This window comes from Ornithodoros turicata, unplaced genomic scaffold, assembly GCF_037126465.1.
Source record: "Ornithodoros turicata isolate Travis unplaced genomic scaffold, ASM3712646v1 Chromosome65, whole genome shotgun sequence".
Lineage (NCBI taxonomy): Eukaryota > Metazoa > Arthropoda > Arachnida > Ixodida > Argasidae > Ornithodoros > Ornithodoros turicata.
This window is the reverse complement of record NW_026999387.1, coordinates 248,402-264,306: the sequence shown is the minus strand read 5'-3', so window position 1 is coordinate 264,306 and position 15,905 is coordinate 248,402. Positions and strand designations below refer to the sequence as shown.

Below are 15,905 nucleotides of genomic sequence, written 5' to 3'. Positions count from 1 at the left end.
ATCACACAGTAGTTACGCATCCTCTAAGCCTCTTAAAAAATTGTCTTCTTGAAGGGGACACGAATACTACCTTTCGCAGACAGTACACTGCTGGCATACAAAGCCCTTGTACAAAGTGCCTTAGAAACGGTACAGATGACATCATACTGTTCATCATAAAAACAAATGACATCGCACTGTTCAACAGAGCCACCAATTTGGTACAGCTGAGCTACGCTCAAAGCTAGAGGGGACGAGTTCGCATCAAAAAGGCAGTCTTGAGGGGATTACGGTGGTCTCTGAGAGAGCACACGACTTTTGGTCCTACTTTTCTTTTAAGAGGAGGCAGCGAACAAGAGCCCATTCGTGAAACCCAGCCCTCCCCATCCGATTTGTTTCGGTATCAGTCTGTCTACCAATGTCATGATGACATTTATATTCTGTTGAGTTTCTTACGTGCTGTCCGAGACATGTATGTAGGTAGGTATGCCAAGCATTTTGTTTTTATTATTAACCTTTTTTGTAGTTTGAATCCCTCGAAAAACCGTTGCACAGCACCAGAACACAAAGGCTACATAATGACCCAGTTTCACCAACCTTTTCAGCATCTGAACTAAGATGAACGGTCATTAAACTATCTGCTTCACTAAAGGAGTTATTACTGAAATATTCACCACATCACCGATGGGAAAAAAGAAGTGCCTGTTAAGTTCAAGAATTGGCAACCCTTGATATTGGTTCAGTTAACCAGAGTTGATGAAACCGGGCCTATGGAAGTCACCGAAACATTGATCACAACACAAACCAAAGTTTGTAAAAAGAACTAACTGCTAGCATGAAATTTTGGCAATTGTGAGTAGCATTTGAACTGCTGCCTATGTAGCTCCAGCATAATTACAAGTAATTCAGAAAAAAGTAGTACAAAATTTGAGGGTGCTCTACTCTATCTTCCTCTGCATGGTACTAAAAACTGTGATGATTCCAAGTGCTCATCGTCTTGGCCCAGATTCTGCAGATTTATCAGCCATTTGTGTTCCTATTTGTGGTACTGTGGCAAACTAGCCACTCCACCCACATACCATCATTCCTAGGTCACACATAACATGTAGTTGAAGTGTATACGAAGAGGGGTGTCAAGTCCTGTAGATCACAGCTTTCGCGTGGAGGTCCACGCTTCCTCAGGTAGGACCTGAGGAAGCATGGATCTTCAAGCGAAAGCTTCTACAAATTAAACTTAAACAAAATCTTCAGTGTCGGTTTATGTATTTTGTTTATGTAACATGTAGTTATAAGAGTGGTTTAAACCACCTCGCAGAAGTTGCAGATGTTCATCAACTTTATTTTGAGATGGACAGGGAGTTTCATTGCCTGGGGCGATACTCTACCCCATAGCTGCTTGTGGTGTGAGGAAGGAAATAATGTCCCATGGAGTCCAAAATTGCCAAAAGAGCTTTGAGAGCAGGCATTCGTGGGCTCGATTTAGCCATAAGCCAAGCAATTTTATCTGAAAATGGCAGTTTGGAAAGCTTGGTAGTTTGGGCAGTGGCACAGAATATACTCTGGGTCTTCTACAGCACTGCAGTGACAGTATCTGAGAGAGTCAACTTGCCTCAGATGGTAATGACACTGAGCTGTAAATGCCCCATTGAGTCACAGTCCATGAGTCACAGTGTACCATCTTGGCGAGAAGTGTTTTGTGGCATCCAAAAACCAAACTCTGGGTCAACATTGCTCAGTATAGACGGGAGGAAAATGTCAGTTCTCCATTGACAGGAAGACTATTTATACAATCCATTGATGTGTTGGTGAACGACATCTGCTGTCTACATGGCCACTAACAGTCCTTTGCTATCTTTCACTGTGATGTAATTAAACACCTCCCTCATGTGACGGTGTTCCCGGCACAGTTTTACCTTGCTGAGCCACTTTTCGCGGCTCTTATCAAACATAACATTAGCGGTTCTTCGTAGGCTGAGGCCAAGGAACGCAAGAGACGTTTACATGATGTTTACGTGATTACCGTCGTGACAAATGGTCGACACAGCAGTTTTGCGGTACGTTTTATATGTTGCTCATCCTGGACATTTTTCGGTACCCGATTTCCTGTCCAAAACAGCTACGACTGCATCAATGTCACTTCACCCATGAATTCCTTCATCAGTTGCACACGCGTGTTAGCACACCAAGTCGATACACGTCTGAAGAATAAACACCTGACGAAATCGGCAGAAGGAAACATATGCTTTATTAGAGCTTGCAGTGATTATCCTTTTTATGCAGCACATCCCGCAACACCCTATACAGCCCCATCGTTACTCCATTTTCTCAGATAGCTTCGTCCTCAATGGTAGCCGAACCGGCCGAACCGCTGAAGCGTTGTTTTCCTAGTATTCATACGCGCAGTTATTTACGCCAGTAACTTAAATAAATTAATGAATAATTGAGAGATACATGCTGAATACTTCACAGAATTGCATAAAGACTCGTTATGCTGGAGTGTGACCCTCTTAAACACTGATTTTCTCACGTAAAACCATGCTTAACACTGGACTGCATAGACCCATTGTGATTTATTTTGACAGCTTGGATTTCAAAGGATTGGAATTTGAAGGGTGGATTTCTTGGCGTGGATTTCAAAAGTTTTATTATTAAGAGTGGGTAACAGGGTACACCCACCTCAAGCCCTCACAAGTTGCCTAGGGAAAACGTTCGAGCGAATTGTCAACCATCTGGTACACTACCTCGAACAAAGTGGGTTATTAGACAAATACCAGTGTGGGTTCAGAGCGGGGTGTTCCACTGTTGACCATCTTGTTCGCTTGGAAACATCCATCAGAGAAGCCTTTGTGAGAAGGCAGCACTGCATGTTAGTTTTCTTCGATCTGCGGAAGGCTTACGATGCCACTTCGGGTATGGTATCCTTCGTGATTTTTACTTCTTTAGGAATACGTGGTAAACTGTTGCAATGTATCACTGATTCCTTCGGGGACGCACCTTCAGGGTCAAACATGACACAACACTATCACGCCCATTTGTACAAGGAAATGGTGTCCCGCAGGGATCCGTGCTCAGCGTCACCTTGTTTCTTCTTAAAATGAATTTCATTGCAAATGTCATTCCCCCTTCGGTTACATACTCTCTATATGTGGATGATGTTCAAATTTCATGCTCTTCTGCTACGGCTTCAAGTTCTCAGCTGAAAAAAAAACTGTCTGTGTCCATTTTCGAGAGTCAGAGGGATGTTCCCCGATCCCTCGCTTAGAATGAACCGTCAATAACTTGTTGTGAAGAGCGAACACAAATTCCTTAGTGTCATCTTTGACAAAAAACTTACATTTGTTCCCCACATCAAGGACTTAGAAACTAGATATGTGAGGGCGTTGAATCTTCTTAAGATTATCGCCCACAGATCCTGGGGTGCAGACCGTGAAACCACACATCTACTCCTGTGTTGTCAGGGCTAAACTTGACTATGGGTGCATAGTGTACGGGTCAGCCCGGCAGTCGGCTCTGAAATGCATAGATCCTGTCTGCAAAATTTTGGGACGCGAAAGACAAGGACTGAAGGAAGCACACAAACACAAGTGTCACTCACAACTGAAATGTATTGCAGGAAAATACTCCATAAATACACAACCGGTATCAGGCGACACGTGCCGGGTTACAAAGCCTTAATACATGCTGATGGAATCATGGCTGCCAGTAGATAATATGGTGTGTAAATTAGGTATTTAGGAAGGCAAGTTCTTTATCAGATAGTGCAATAGATGGTTGGCTAACACACTTGCCTTCCCCCGCCAAAAGTATACGATGCGCTTCCATTATCTCCCGGGTGATTTGATGTCTGGCTTAGAGTCCTGCACGGGCCGACTTTTCCGGGCCCGACCCGGCCCGGGCGCATCGAAAAATGGCCCGGCCCGACCCGGGCCCGGACCTTCATATTTTTATGCGGCCCCGCCCGGCCCGGCTCGGCGCGGCCCGGTGACCCGGCGAGTAGAAATGCGGCCTAGTATTTCCAGCCGCGACGTACACGTTTCTGGCGATTATCAAACAAATTTATAAGTAAATTTATAACGAGATAAGACAAACATACAAGTGATGGCGGTTTAACACCGTAACCGCACGAGACCAAATTAAATCCAGAACGCACGCGGGCATGGGCGTTATCGTTACACTGTCAAGATTTTGCGGAGGTAAAGCATGCTGTTGCAACTGCTTCTCCCAGTCCCTACCCCTCTCACCAAGCTTTGCCAAAGTGATTGTGAAATATGTGAGGAGTGAGGAGCAATGTAAAGTGGCTTGGAGAATGTTCTAGAGGGTCGAATCATACGCATAATGCGGTATCCTTTGTTTGTCTTTGCAAAATATGCACAGGAATGACGCAAGCCCATGATGATATGAACAAATGCATCTCCATTGTGTGGAATTAGCTGCGTGGCCCGGCGGGGCCTGACTCTCGGGAACATATTTGTCGGCCCGGCCCGCGGGCCGGGTCGGGGGCCCGTGCCCGTGCAGGGCTCTAGCTGGCTCTCCCTAGGACAGTAGTACCCCGAAAATCCGGAACACAACCACATCTATCGCTATGGTAATCGCAACTAACCGTAATCGCGCAACAACCGTAATCGCACAACAACAATTGCATCAACTAACCGTAACTACCGCAATCAACTACCGCAATCGCAACTAACCGTAGGTACTGACCCTCTAAAGCCGCTCTAACTGTGTAGTTACATGAACATTACATGAAGTTACATGAACATTACGCTCCAGTGCTGATCTAATTGCGGCGAGGTGCCCTGACGAGCACAATCAGTCCCCAAGTGGATCAAGAACACGTGGACATAGTATCAGTAATACATTCATAATCAGTACGTGTATTTTCTTCATATCTCACAGCTATACGTGTGTACTGGTTTCTGTTTCAGGTCTGCTATGCTGGACATTGCGTGGATCCTAGCACAGCTATCAGCATATACTCGTAGAATACGTATTCTTACTGCAACACGAGGTGCAAAATAGAGGTGCCAGAAGAGCTGCTGCATGTCAATTAGTCAACTAATGTGTATGCACACTTTGTTACACTGTTCTTAGTAAATCATTAATATTCCTAGGACATCCCTACATGGTCGTTAACGTCTTGAATATCCGGATATCCGTGCGATAATCATGGGACGTCCCAGAACGACATTCACGTTTCGGTTTTACTCGGTAAATACCTGATGTCGCGGATACGTCTGCAAGATATCGCGCTTTGGATGTCTCGAAGGAAGAAGTAGGTTGCAGATCTCAGAGATATCCATGGATTGAATGTCACATGAACGTCGTCAGGACATCGTTTGGAGATATACGGATAAATTTGTGACATTTGTGACATCTTGTTCCGACAGCAACTTTTTTCTTGTGCTGAGAGCAAGATAAAAGTAGACATGAGACTAGTAAAATCGTTAGGTATTTCTATCGTCGGCGAGCTGCTGCCCTTTCAAAACATTTGTGTGTGTGCAACACTCGTCACAAAACAGAGGAATTTGATGACTTGTACAGCTCCACCTAGCAGGTAATCACATTATATAGAATAGCTTGAATTGAAAACTTGGTATTTGACAAGAAGGCATGTGAGAAACGCTATTGGGTATACCTCGACACTTGCAGACAGACAGGTTATTGCAAAGTCGCATCTCCTCACCGTTGCAAATGTTTCACGCCTCAATACATTTAACGAACGTGCCATCAAAATCTTGTATTACAGTATATGCTCTATACACTTGCTCTGGTCTTCCTTCAGATCGGGCCAAAAGGGAGCATGCTCTTCCAGGGTGAGAGCAGGGTCTGTGTCCATCCATTACTAATCTGTTACACTCTCTAAGGTGGTTTCTCCACTGGAGAATATAGCTAGTGAGCTATAGGCAGACCGAAAGGCGTCCGTACAAACTTACAGAACGTAACACGACGATAAAACCGGAGACACGGAACAAAAAAGACGACACGACACGTTATCAGACACAGCAACCCATTTAATGACAGCCTACACTCCCAATAACCTCCTGATGGGTGGAAAGGGGGAAACAGAGGGAACACTAACGCAATTGCCTCGTGACTTAATCTCTTTGTACTCAGCTAAGAGTCGCCCAAACGGGTCACGCACCTTTTTCAATACACTTGTCTCTTGGAAAAGCGGGAAACAATTGTGACAATCTCTCAAGTGTTCGACCAATTCTGAATTTCCTGAAAGGCTCTCTGCATTTCTTTTATGCTCTAAGAGTCTAATGTCTAAGCATCTACCAGACTGTCCTACGTAGCAAAAACCACATGCAAAAGGTATATAATACACAACGCCTACGGCGCACTCAACGAAGCGGGTCTTGTGAGAAATACGGTAAACTGACTTATCAGAATGAAAGGGCGTTAAAGAGCTTATGGGGTAGTTTTATCGTCGCCTTACAATGTACCAGCTCGCCTGCACCCTTGCACTTCTACCGTTTACAGAACGTCACCGTTTCAAAATAAATCGTACAAAATATGCTGTCAAAAACATATCGCCTATAATATGCGGTTACAAATGTCCGCTAAAAATAATCGATCAAAACTCTCCGTTGAAAAATAAGCGTTCGCAAGAGAGGGAAGCTACTAACGTTCACAGGAAAGGTTAGGCAGAAAGGACGGCTCACTATTCCTTAATAAGTGCTCCGTCAGTGCCTGGTTTTGCGGTAGTTAAAAGTACGGTGATGGTGGGTCAGAGGTCTTCGAAGTAACACATGCTTCAGTGTGGAGTCCAGCTGGTTTACTTCGAAAAACAAGTATGGCCTCCCGTAGATTGCACAGCATTGTGAACCATTATTTCGAAAAGCGTCAGTTCTGGACCAGTAAAAACATGAAGCAATCTGTTTTCCCAGACACTGTTCTTTAGTTGGTTCTCGAATTTGACTTTGAGTTTGCCAACATTCAAAGCTTTGTTGAGTCTCGCCTTTTTTTCCTTTTCTATCTGTGTCGCATCTGTCGACGGGATTCCATTTTGAATGTATTTCTTCATGTCCGGAATGACACTATCCTCAAAAAACCTACGTATTTCTGGTATCTCCTGATCCAGAACCATACATCCGTGGTCGCTGCCATATTGAGTTAGTATGCGTGGGACACGAACGCTCGCTTCTTGTTATTCATTTTTGATTCCCTACCCATTATCCTGAAATAAAGTTGTTGTGGTGTGATAAAAGCTTGTTGGATGAATACATCCACATAGTTTTCTCTTTGTTTTATGTCATCCAGAATGGCTCTGTATCCCTGTTCCTTTTCTGTATCTTCGCAGAAATACGGCTTACCATCATTTTTATACACCAAATAAAGTGCCCACTGACATGATTCGCGAATAAACGTTCCCCGGACTTCGATTTACGTTGCTCTGGCCCCGATAAAAAGTGTTTGCTCTCCGCAGGTAGCAAGTCCGAGGACGCGGCTGCCGCTGCACCCCGTGGTCCCCTGAACGTTTTCACTGTTGTAGTCTAATCCTATATCCAGGTGCGGTGCTGTAGCAACAACTTTCAATATTTTCCCGTTGAATTGGTCGGTTGAAAGTTCCCTGAACATCTTCTCCAACCGCTTCTCCAAGTCATTAAGTCTAACGTGGCTCCTTGATTTGCTTCTCAAGAAATAGATGTAGGAGTCTTTGCATTATGTGGTGTAGTATCGTTGCCGTCGAATTTCAGCTTGATGGACGGGTGAGAGATGTTGATAATATGATGATTCGTTGGTGTTTTTGAGGACACATCCACGCGAGACTAAAAGGCCATGTATACGGATGGCTCTCTTTTTAACAGCTCTGTAACGAGCTGATTTTTCTTTAACAGGGTCCAACCACAGTTTCAAAGCAGGCACGGCATCCAGACACTTTAGAACACGAGCCTCGTCTTCCGCCACAATGGCTTCGTGCATTTCTTTCCTGACGCCTTCCCACTCTCGCGACGTTTCCACAGCGAGATCAAATTCAGGTGTCGAAGCCATATCCTTGGAGATGAAGAGATAAATTCCTGTAATTTTAACGAGAAATTTAGGAGAGTAAGCATCACTAATTTAAAAACAAGAAACACGTCAAGTGCGGTAATATGTCTGGAGCGCGAGTCTTGTTTGTCCGTGTTTGCGCCGCGAAGCAACTGTTGCTGCAGGGACTCTTGTCTTTTACTCTGGGATCACCTTGCGTAATAAAAGCAGCAATGCTATGTCGTCCCTGCTGTGTTTTAGGTTGTTGTCTAGTATCTTCGGTGTTTTTTAGTGTTTATCGATACTTTGGCTTGTTTCCTTATTTGACTCTGCAGACCACGACGGTAATTTCGTGGGAACAGGTTTGTTTCAGCCGACACATAACAGGAGACAGTGGGGTGGAAGTGTGCGGCTCCCTTATAGCCATGGACCATATCATGTATAGACCACGTGGGAGCGTGAGAGAGGGCTGGGTATGGCATTCTGGAGTCGGAGCTAAAAAAAAAAAAGAATGTACGTACCGCACCACAGAACAAGGAAACACGACAAGATCGCGCATACGCAGTCAAGGAGGTGGACGAACTCCATTGTGTAAGAGCCTGGGCCTTGGCACACCGATTGTGTGCTCGTGTGTTGGTGTCGTCCCTCTGGGTGTTTTTACATACTCAGGCCTTTACATAATGTGGAAAGAAACACGACAACGTCCAGGGCAGCTCATGTAGCAGAGTTCGAGCCAGGTATCTGGAACCAGAGAAACAGAAAAATGTGTTACAAAACACCATATAGACTGCACTTAAGTCCGGCGACGTAAGTGATTTTCTTTCCAAAGCAGGGAAATGACTGAGGATTGGTTGGTGCCCTGCTTCATGAATTAAAAAAATGGGAGTTTACTGCTCTTGTAAAAGCATGTTCGTGTTCAGAGGCTCATCTGTGAAAGCGGAACCAATGTGCTCGATATCGGTCGACAATCCACATGGCCTCTTTTTTTTTTCGTACGAAAAGAGCTTCGACACTAAATGAAGGGATTTTAAAGCCCTTTAAGGTCGTCATGCCACCGGAGCCTCCGCTGCTGCGGCGTCATCTTACTTCCTACCCAGCTCATAACAATACAGGTCTCATACCACACAACATTCATACCAAGAAAACTAAAAGTATGATAATACCAATACTTATAATTTCGAGACAACATATACCAGGACCTCGTGCAGTCCTAGCATGATTTATCGCTTGACATGAATTGGTATGGTACAGGTTATGCTAGTCTTGATTGATAAAGGTACCAGTTGTCTTGTATGAGTTATCCGGCAGGATCTGCTACGCCCCAAAACTCTGTGATGCAGCTGCACGGTTGTGGCACTCTTTTTCTTAATGCCGCCATTTCATTGGTTCTGAGCCAGTGGTGTTTGCTCGCCCAGAGATGGAATTCCGGCATACCATCAACGTATGGAGTTTGCATTTCCCATGTATTCCACCGAATAAGGGTCAAGCTGCGCCACTCTATCGCGTGGGGCATTTCGGATACCGCAGTCTGTAGTACACGATGAACAACATAATACTACGTAGATGGGTAGAAATCCAGCGAACCGGTAGAATGTAGGAGGGGAGTTGCCTCAGGACAGAAGCGGCCGATATTTCGAAATATCGGCGGCTTCTGTCCTGAGGCAACTCCCTTCCAACATAATACTACAGTTTCGGCATGTGGTTGGAGTGTTGGAAGACGTTCACAAGGGGTGCGCCTGTCCAGGTGGCCACTCTGCGGTCAGTCTGGAGGGGCTCGACCCATTGTTACGCAGGGCTTTCGAGCAGCTAGCCTGGTATTCTGTTGTATTATTTTTTTACGGGATTTCCACGTTAACATACGTGAATTTTGTCAAATCGCGTCTCTAGTGCAGACGTACTCCGTTGCTTCCGTCAAAGACGCAGTACTGTCATAACTTCTATGGCAGACGGACCCGCTCCAAGCCCGAAGGTGTCTGTTTTTGTTAGTAGCTTGGCTGAAGACTAGTCTTTTTCAAACCAATCGAGTGCGTGAGTGAAAATACATTCGAAGCCACTCTGCACTGCGTGTAGCGTGAACAAATCTGCGCCATCAGCCGCATCCCCGGAAAAGTTCAAAATAAATCGGCTATCCTGCACAACTTTTGTACAGCGGCCTTACAACGATGTGGGGAGGAAAACGTTTAAAGGGCACAAAGCCGCAGAGCGAGCGCGGCTCCTTCGGCTACCCTCGTAACATCCTCCTCGCGCTCTCTGCACTGTCGCCGTACGCTCCCCTCGGCTTTCCTCCTCACCCCTCCCACACGTTCATCCTTTGTCTCGCTCCTCGTTCGCTCTGTCGGTTAAGGGTGGCTTAAAGCGGTGTCACACTGGGCCGGCAACCGACCTGTCCTGACAAGACCTGTCGGCTGACATCCAAAGTCAACGTCTCCGCGAACCAGTTACGCTGCACAAACAAAGACGGCCGACACAGACGTCCGTATGTCGGCTGTCGCCGAGTATCGCTATCGACGGACTCTCCTGACAAACAAGCCTGGCACACTGAGTGACAACGACAAACGACAAGCTGCGTTGTTCCTTCTCTCAATATGGCGCCCTGAATAAGCCGTTTGGGAAAAGTATTACAAATTATCATTGTTTGTAGTTGATAGTCATTATAACGAACATCGGGGCAACACAGATACAAGTGTATGTTATTTATTGACGCGATGTCTCCCCTGCTTCAGTTGGCCCCGGGCGGCCTTGCAATGCGCTTTCCGCGGCAGCCCTCGGTGATTGCGTCAGTTGGAGTGGGATTGTGCGCTGTCATGTGTGTTGTGTGCCTTCATGGACCCCTATTCTGTTTTGGGATTCGCCAACGGTGCTCCGAGTAGAGACTTCATAATTCTTCTATGTAAGCTCCGATACCCCACCCGAAGGGGGACCCCTAAGTTGAACTTCTGCACAATCGGACTCCGCAACTGTAAGTTCAGGTTCTTCCGTCTTAGTGTTCTCCTTCAACTGTTGAGTCAGCTTACTTCATGTTCCCAGATAACTAGTAGACTGTTTGTAACAAATTATGCTACCGAAAGAAGCGTGTTACTGGCTTACTCAATGATCGGGTGACCTGCATGTCCCCTGCGTAATCTATGCAAGTGTCATGCACGCAAGCTTTTAAAACACCTCAGTGTCAGATTTACAGTTGGGGGGGGGGGGGGCACCGGGGCACTCTGCTGTGGGGGCTCACTCTTGTATTCCATGTCTATCCAATGTGTTATTCGGGGTCGATATGCGTTGACGGGGGAGATATATCTACAAATTTCCGTTTCAGGGATGCGTTTCAGGCATGCAAAACACATTTCCCTTGTACAAGACCTTTTCTGGTGGGGGATCCGGGGCAAGTGCCTCGTCTGCACCTCCCCCCCGTAATCCAGCACAGTATTTACAGTATGTGCTGTTGTTAAGTAAATGCAAATGCTTCTACCGCTTAATACCGTTCGTCAATCGTCCAAGCCACAATATTTCCCTGGAAAAGGAGAAAAAAAAAGCTTTTCGGAGTTATGTCTGTTCTCGGCGATATATTTTGAGCAATGATCAAACCGCTGACGACACTTCGTCAGACTCTCTGTCTGCCGATTTTGTCATCCAAACCTGTCATACAGAAGCGACATTTTGCCGACTTGCGTCGGTCGCTGTCACTCGGCGCACTGTGACAGTCGTGATTTGCCATACAAAGCACGGTGACAAAGTCTGTCTATGACCCCGATAAGATTAGGTTGATGAAGAATGGCGTAGCGATAGGCGGCTGTCAGCGCGGAACGTTGGCGGCGACGGGCCAAGATTACACTACCAGACTTTTAAGCTTTTAAGACGCCGGTGCTTCTCAACGCAGGAATGGGCACCAAAGAGCTGCGCTCTAAAATGACACATATTTGCTTACTTGCTGCACTACAAGAGCATAGCAACATGTCCGCTAGACTTGTACTTTACGTTATCGTAAAGTCTACATCAGTTTGTGATATCATCGTATTCTTCCTGACCCACTTGAAAATGAAGAGAAGCGAATTCGACCCAGAAACTTAGATGTGGGGAAAACATCAAGGTAAATGTACAAAGACTAAATGCCTACGGGAAAACCTAATAGTACAGGTACAAGTTTCCCGGCCTGATATTTGGTAGAGCGCGTTTTGTCGTCACGTGCCTAACGTATTGGTGTGTACGAGTTCTACACTGGTGCACCAGAGTGCCACAGTGTTTTTATGAAAATTCGAAGTTATCCATGTGTTCCATGTTATGAAACATGCTATGTTTCAGGGGCACGGAAGAGGAAAACTTCTATATCAGGAGGCTAGTTTTATCCGGGAAGAAGGGGATAGTTGCGTTAGCATCTATTGATTACACAAAGAAAATCGAGGAATTTATCAGCACTGGAAAAAACAGAGAGGGGGCGCAGGTTAAAGAACATGTTTTGGCGCAACGCGCTCTCGTTGGTTGTTCTCTTGGGGGTGAAAGGGGTGTTTGCTTCGACTTGCTCGAAAAATTAGAAAAGAAATAAACATTTGGTTGCAGTTCGGTGCAGGTCCTTGACGTTTTTATTCTCGATCCTTGCCCTACCCAGCACTGTGTTTTTTTTCATTCTTTTTAATTGAAACACGTACCAACCAGTCCAAACACTCGCTCTTTTCAATGTTATGTTCCTTATTTTACGATCGAGGTATCATATATCATAATCTGTGACCGAGTCAAAAACGGAACATAAACAAGGTCCCATGACTTGAAGATGGCGTTTCGTGTGACGTGGGGCCAGGACACGACAGCGGTATCGATACAAGCGAGCTCTTGAGGATGGTTAAAATAATGCGAACTTAGTGGAGCAATATGTGGCCAGACGTGTGGAGATCTCGCAAAATTATGCGTTGCACTTCTCAAAACTTAGAAATCAACTTTATGATACTTCACACGTAGAAGCAACATTTTGAGAGAACACAGTGCGAATAAATGGATTTCAATGACATAAGTATAGTAGGATTCTCAAGACTGCAGGCTGAGGAAACATGAGCGATGGGCGAGAAAGAAACACAAACACGACATGGCTGCGTCGCCCATCGATCGCGGAGGCTTCCTCAAGTTGAGGTTACTCCAACAGCTAGTCTGCATCTGCGTCATAATATGTATAGGTCGTGACGACACGTGGCTTATTCCGTTGTTTGGCGTAGCACTCCCGGAGTCCAGACGGGGATTCGGGAGGAATGAAATCGATACTTTCCAGATGCGGACGTATAAGGAAGGAATAATGAACGATTGATTGATTGAACGAATGGTAAAGGCAAAAATGTATATGCTAGTCGCAAACCAGTTGTGACTAGCTACTTCACGACGCGTTATTGCGGACTCGCTATCAGTAAAATAAATTTTACTTTGAAACTTTACTTTCTGCGAGTTTATTGACGCGTCGTATATACAGACATTATACCTTGAAAAGTTTACTTTCAAAGTTGGATTTATGAGAGATCCATTTTTCAACTCAGTCTATTCCTACATTGTTTACTTGAGCGTAGTCCCATTGTTCCGATTATGGGCTCAGTATCAAGCTGGACGACTGTATCCCTTTAGGAAGGAACCTGCGACGTCAGCTGACATTTTTATTTACTCTTTATTTTGGTAGGGAGGCGGAAGACTTCCATTTTGAACAGATCAGAAGACGAAACAACATTCTGAATGACAGAAGGCTGTGACAGAACTTACCTTAATCGATGTTATAGCAGTGTACAAGCGCCGCAGTTCCCTTGGGTGCCCTTGATTGGATGATAAGTGTTGTCGAATGGTTCGACGAATACCTGCTACGGTAAAGTACAAAATAAATAAATAAATGTTAAGGGAATGCGAGCCTGACCAAGGTCACAGGGACCAACTGTGCTATGTGGCTCAGTGCAGCATCGCACTACGGAGCCTATAGTAGTGTTAGAGTCCTACAAACCTCTGTTGGATGTCACATGATATTTGCCCACGTACCCTGCAGGTCACATGTCACACTTGGGCCCTGCAATGATGGTTCACTGCTTCCGCCGATCACTTTCGGCACGATCGTCATAGGCTTTTCAAGGTCAGACCAATGGCCCTCCTACAACGTGCCATGTGACTTACAAGGTACCCTCATGATCTGACATCGTTAGAGATGAGACGTGACGTCACAGGTGTGTCGGAAAGGGTCTTGTCTCAAATTCCGTATAAGGCCATCTCCATGCTTTGTAATTACACACTTCACTTGACGTTCCAAGGTGTTTGTGGTAGAAAGCGTGTAAAAAACAATGATTGGTGGACAGTCGGAGTTCACTTTAAGAGTGGAATAAAACCAAAACCAGCTCCCATGGCATAGTGGTCAGGAGGATCGCTCTGCCACGCCTAGACTTGCACGTGACACGGGTTCTAATCCTGTCACCGGCTGTGCTGTCTGAGGTTTTCCTTGGGTTTTCCGAAGAATCAAAAATAACAAAGACGGTTAAGAGCATCAGCTGTTTACTATATACATTAAAAACAAGACTTTCGTGCAGTAGGCTGCACTTCTTCAGGTTGTCCTCAAACCTGAAGAAGTGCAGCCTACTGCACGAAAGTCTTGTTTTTAATGTATATAGTAAACAGCTGATGCTCTTAACCGTCTTTGTTATTTTTGATTCTGCATCGCCGGAAACTTGCACATTGTTTTTCTTCACGTTCTACGTTTTCCGAAGACTCAGACCAACGTCCCCCACAGTTCCCTCAGAAGTCGACCCAGGACGCCAGATTAACCTTCCGGTCACCAACTCCTTCCTGCTGTCTCTCTCCATTTGCTCACGCCTGTACGCCGCTCATAGCCACAATTGCTTCGCGGTGGTCACACGGAATTAAAATAAAAATATATAAAAAGATAATAGAAATTGCGCTAATTATTCCGGCAACAACAGACTTTCATAAGGTCATGCCCACGAACTGTAAAAGAACTCATAATCTGTCCGTAATGCCCCCCTTCCCAAGTCTGTAATATCCTTGAGCTTTAATTCCACCTAACACAGCCGCTCCTTGCCGTCTTGTTGGAAGACACATCCTTCACGTGGACATTACGTTTATATTCACGAACGACCGTTACAATTGTAATATCTTACACTTGACAAAACTGCACAGATATAAAAATGTGTATCATAATATGCATTAATTAAGCTAGAAGGGAAAATGATTATATATTACAACGTCTTATGAACTATGTGAGCAACACTTACACTCAGTCACTGCACGGTGACGAAGACAGAGAAAATGTTCGAGGGGGTACTTTTCCCGGCGAGGACATCATTAAACTTACACATTATATAACGAACTATGGGGAAAAGCCAACAGCAATTGTTCAGAAAGACACCACGAGACACGAGAAGGGATGGCGCAGTGAGATTGTTCCCCTCTTCGGATGCTACGCACCGCATGAGATAATAAGAGGACAATGATGGGCAGGTATTTATTGATAGCAACATTAACGGTGAACATTCGAATTAACCGTAACACGCCCGCCGAAAAAGGGAAAAAAAGGCAGACGGCACAAGCAGGGGGGAATTCTGAGCGAGCATCGGTGAGAGTGACGCTTCATGTTAATCCAAGAAGAAGCAAGGGCACGCTTCGGTAATTCTTGGGAAATTTAAGTAGCAACCTTTCGGATGCAGCGTACGTTATTTATGTGACGATACAGATTAATAGATAATAAGTCGCAGAGGAGTTACAGAATCAGCGAAGATAAACGCAAGAAACTGCCGCTTCTAAAAATACGCAATACAGTCAATAAAAAATGATTCTCAAACACAGTGAGAGCAGTGAAAAAATAGTGAAACACTACAACGCAGCATAAATAATAGTGAAAAATATACGCATTGTGGATCTCACCTGACTCTGGACTTCCAGTGATGTTCACTTGAAGAGATGGAGATCCATCGCATCACATGGCGGAGTCTGGAGCGACG

At 45.2% G+C, this 15,905-nt stretch overlaps 1 long non-coding RNA gene across 5 annotated transcripts; it reads right to left on the bottom strand.

The window, feature by feature from the left end:
- Positions 1-3,566: 3,566 nt before the first annotated feature.
- Positions 3,567-15,905, bottom strand: LOC135374468 (uncharacterized). Of its 5 annotated transcripts, none has more exons than XR_010416911.1 (5): positions 15,829-15,892; positions 13,904-14,047; positions 13,672-13,766; positions 8,472-8,691; positions 3,567-8,000 (listed from the first exon to the last, which is right to left on the bottom strand). It is a non-coding gene; the product is annotated as an uncharacterized LOC135374468 (long non-coding RNA). The 5 variants fall into 5 exon arrangements; XR_010416912.1 differs by having other exon boundaries at positions 13,672-13,763; XR_010416914.1 differs by having other exon boundaries at positions 13,939-14,047.